This window comes from Lepus europaeus, chromosome 4 (assembly GCF_033115175.1).
Source record: "Lepus europaeus isolate LE1 chromosome 4, mLepTim1.pri, whole genome shotgun sequence".
NCBI lineage: Eukaryota > Metazoa > Chordata > Mammalia > Lagomorpha > Leporidae > Lepus > Lepus europaeus.
Genome location: NC_084830.1, coordinates 67,599,201 through 67,604,062, shown reverse-complemented (window position 1 = coordinate 67,604,062; position 4,862 = coordinate 67,599,201).

Here is a 4,862-nt window from a genome sequence, read left to right as displayed (position 1 = left end):
AAATTACTGTTTCATGTATTTTCAAGTATGTATGATATTTTACCCAATTAAACTTGTAGAAGTAAACTTAAAATTACTCATATATTTATTTTAGAGGAAGGGTTTAGTAGTAAGTCCCATTCATTTAAAGATAATTATTATTATTATCACATAAGCATAAAATTCATGTCATTGTTCTATCTCTTTTAATATAATGCATTCTTAATGAATTTACCCATTGGAAGTACTTGTTGCAACTTATTATTTTATTTTTGCTGCTGTTGTATCATGGACATTTTCATAATCACGAGACTTCAATCACTATTGCATGAAAAACACAAGGAATACTAGAATGTTACTTGCTTTGCTTAAGATACACAACTAAAATAAAATTGTTTCTCTGTAACTTTCTCTTTTTCTCTTTCTTTTCTTCCTTGTCCTCCTTCATCTCCTCCTCCTCTTCAAACAAATTAAAAGTATCCTGAGCTGAAGGTGCTGCTGGGGATGTCATATCAGAGCGCCTGTTTGGAGTTCAGCTCTGCTCCAGATTTCAGCGTCATGCTGACGCACACAGAACTGAGCAGACCCTGCCTCAAGTAGTTAGGTCTCTGCCAACCATGAGGGAGCCCCAGATTTTGTTCTCAGCTTCGGACTTTGGTCTTGCCCAGCCCCAGCCGTTGTAGACATCTGGAAATGAACCAGTTCATGGGAGATCTCTTTCTCTACATTTTAGATAAAATAAAAATAAATTTATTAATATGCCCTGACTGGTTTTCAAAGTAGGTGTAAAGGATTGGTCCTAAAGAAGAATATAAATATTTATAAATATAAGTTATCTCAAGTTAAAAATCAATACCAGAGAAACATAACCAGTCTCCATTTAGCCAGCTCCTGGGATTAACTTAGGTTCTCAATTTCCTTTGTGGGCAATACCAATTAGTTTCCAGAGTAGGCATATCTCATCAATTTTATATGCCTACCTGGAGTCACTTGTACCTGTTACCTGGCATGTTGCTATCATTCATTCTTATTATTTTATTTCATAATTTAACTGTTGCACAATCTAATGGAAATGAGAGTTAAAAGAGTTTTATTTTCCCACATATAAAATCAAGGGAGGGACAGGCATTTGGCATAGCAGTGAAGATGCCAGTAGAGACTCCAAGACCCCATATCAGAGTGCAGGGGTTCAAGTCCTGGGTCCACTTTTGACTCCAGTTTTCTGCTGGTTGGCACCCTCTGAGGCCGCAGGTGATGAATCAAGTAGTTGCGTCTCTGCCAACCACATGAGAGACTCAAAGCCTGAGTTCCTGGCTCCTGGCTTTAGCCCAGCCAGGTCTTCTGGCTATTGCAGACATTTGGGGAAATAAACAAGTGGATGGAACAGGAGATCTCTGTTTGTCTGACTGTCTGGAGCTCTCGCTGTCTGTTTGCCTTTCAAAGAAATAAAAAATAAATGGATAAGTAAATGAATACATTTTTAAAAAGGGATGTAATTTGAATATAGGTAAAAGCAAAGCAATTGAAATACACAAAATCTTTAGAACTATAAAATTATAGAAACCTTCTGCATTCAGCTTGTTTTATAGATAGCTTCAACTATTTCCTCTGTTAAAATAAAGACATGGGAGACCAGGAGAAGCACCTGTCTTCTGGCTTCGGATCAGCGCGGTACGCCGGCCGCAGCACGCCGGCCGCAGTGGCCATTGGAGGGTGAACCAATGGTAAAGGAAGACCTTTCTCTCTCTCTCTTTCTCTCTCTCTCTCTCTCACTGTCCACTCCGCCTGTAAAATAAATAAATAAATAAATAAAGACTGGAACTCAAAGGCAGTGCGAGAATGTTATGCAAGAAAAAGAAAAAGAAGAAAGAAAGAGGAAGAGGAAGGAAGGAAGGAAGGAAGGAAGGAAGGAAGGAAGGAAGGAAGGAAGGAAGGAAGGAAAGAGAAAGGAAGCAAGGAAGGAAGAAAAGAAAGAAAAGAAGGAAGGAAGGAAGGAAGGAGAGGAAGGGAGGAAGGGAGGGAGGGAAGAAGGGAGGGAGGGAGGAAGGAAGGAAAGAAGGAAGGAAGGAAGGAAGGAAGGAAGGAAGGAAGGAAGGAAGGAAGAAAACAATTAATACAGAATCCTAATCAGTGGATTTGTACTCAATTCCACTCAGTTTATTCTCAAAACAAAATAGTAGCATTTATATCCATTTAAGTCAAAACACTATAAATATAGATATATAATTTTCATGATTCTCTGTTTTAATTTCATTTGCTTAATCAGGTCAGTAAATTGCAAGTCCTAGAATTTAAGAAAAGAGCGCATCTACTGCAGTTTGTACTCTCTCAGAATAAAAGTTACAGGAAATCCTCCTTTGCCAGATTGAGGCTGACAGTTCTATGACTGTATTCACATCTGAATATCAATAAGAAGACAAAACTGTCCACTAATGGAGATAGACCTGCTCTTCGGCTCTGCTCTATCCTCTGGAAATCCTCAAGTTCTTACTTTATGAAATGAAAAAAGAATCTTCACAGTAAGTCCCATCGTGAAGATTCAGCTCAGACTAAACATCCATGGCCACTTGGAGAACTGTGCTGAGATTTATGCATAGCCCCTTCTAACTTAGAGTCACATGCCCTGAACTGCCATGGGAACAGACAGGGGCGGATGACAGACTGTGACAACATGGTTCTCCTGAGCTGAGTCCAGATTTCTTTTGGTGTTGTGCAGTCCTGTAAATGAGAGGTTCTGTACCTTTTCCTTATTTTCTTTCTGTTGGGTCACTCCAGTTAGTGACATCCATAAGTATTGATTAGTTGCCACACAGAGAAAGAACAGGGGCTCTGCATAATTCACCCCTTCATTGCTTTATGATAAATGAGAATCACTTCTTGCAAATGAAAGCCACAGGATTTGTACTGTTTACTGCTCCAAAACTGAGTAAGATGGTTAGCCTTCATTAAAGGAAACCAGTTCCTAAAATTATCTCAAAATATTAACCTCACAATTAAGGACATACAGAATGCATTCCAATGATCAGTGTTTGATTTGATGAATCATATTGTTAAATGACTTGCTGCTATTTTCTTTTTTTTGAAGATTTTATTTTATTTATTTGAGACGTAGACTCACAGACAGCGAGAGGGAGAGACAGAGAGAAAGGTCTTCCATACACTTGTTCACTCCCCTGATGGCCTCAATGGCTGGAGCTGAGTTGATCCAAAGCCAGGAGCCAGGAGCCTCCTTCAGGTCTCTCATGAGGGTGCAGGGGCCCAAGCACTTGGGCCATCTTCCGCTACTTTCCCAGGCCATAGCAGAGAGCTGGATCAGAAGTGGAGCAGCCGGGACTTGAACTGGCGCTCATATGGGATGCCGGCACTGTAGGTGGAGGATTAACCTACCGCGCCACAGCACCAGCCCCAACTGCTATTTTCTTTACACATGGTTTTGCACAGAAGAGGCTAGCCTTTCCAGATGATGAAGTCAGCAGTTTCTAAGACAGTCCATTCACAGGTTTATGGTATTAAGAAGTTGAACTGGGGGCCGGCGCTGTGGCGCAATGGGTTAACGTCCTGGCCTGAAGCGCTGGCATCCCATATGGGTGCCAGTTCTAGTCCCAGCTGCCCCTCTTCCAATCCAGCTCTCTGCTGTGGCCTAGGATAGCAGTAGAAGATGGCCCAGGTTTCTGGGCCCTTGCACCCATTTGGGAAACCCGGAAGAAGTTCCTGGCTTCTGATCAGCACAGCTCCAGCCGTTGCGGCCATCTGGGGAGTGGACCAGCTGATGGAAGACCACTCTCCCTGTCTCTAGCTCTCTCTGTGTCTTTCAAATAAATATATAACTCTTTTTTAAAAAAGCAATTGAACTGATTAAGAAATACTATTTTGCTGTGAATGGGGCTGTAATTCTTTCTTGGAAGATAAAATGAATAAATACATTGTCAGTAGTAAAATATACCCATCAAATACTGTCATCTCGATATTACCCAAACTCTAAAAATGCCCCATTTTCACTTATGCACACAAAAAAGACATACTGTGCTATATAAATAAAGGTAGCTGATGAGAACACGTATGGCCACACATTTTAAGGGTAAACATACTTAAGTTTAGTGCTTATCATGGAATAAGCATCAGAAGTCAAAAGGAATAAAACCTTATTTGTTTAACAATAATTAACTTGTGTCTAAAATATACTAACCACTATACTGGTTCTGTCGTGAGAAAATTAACTTGACACAGATGGGACACAAACACATCAATTGATAGCTAAAGATAATAAGAAAAGGTTGATAATAAGAAAGATTTATACTCAAGATGCTCCTGGACTCCCATAGGTTTTTGTCAATTCTAAATTCCAAATTCCAAGTTCCAAATTTGTTTTATGCAAATGTATTGGAAGAAAACTTGAAACTGTGCAGTGCTTATCCAACCTGTTAGGTGTTAACTTATAGTCTCAACTTACCAAATTTATGACAAGAGACTAAGTTCCATCTTCCAGAAGATATGGTGTGTGGTTTTGAGCCCCTTAACTAGGATGCTTCACATTATAATTACAGTTTATACCCTGAGAGATCCTCATTTCTATTTTTAATTCTTGTCTTGGAGATATCATTTATTGTCTACTGGAAATCAATTTAGGAAATCGTATTAGTCTACTAAGCACTTCAGATAAGGTGATTCCATGAAGCCTTCCAAGATTATCACAAGGAATTGCTTTCGTATGCCATAAAAGAAGAAGAAATAAGCAGAATATGGTTTGCTGAAGGAGGTTACAGTTTTACAGCCCCTCCCACTGCAGCACTTAAGTCACTCAGTTACAGTTAACTTGGAATTATCACTCACAGATTGAAAGCAAAAACAGTCATCACACACTCTGGGCTTGTGGTGCCACTTGT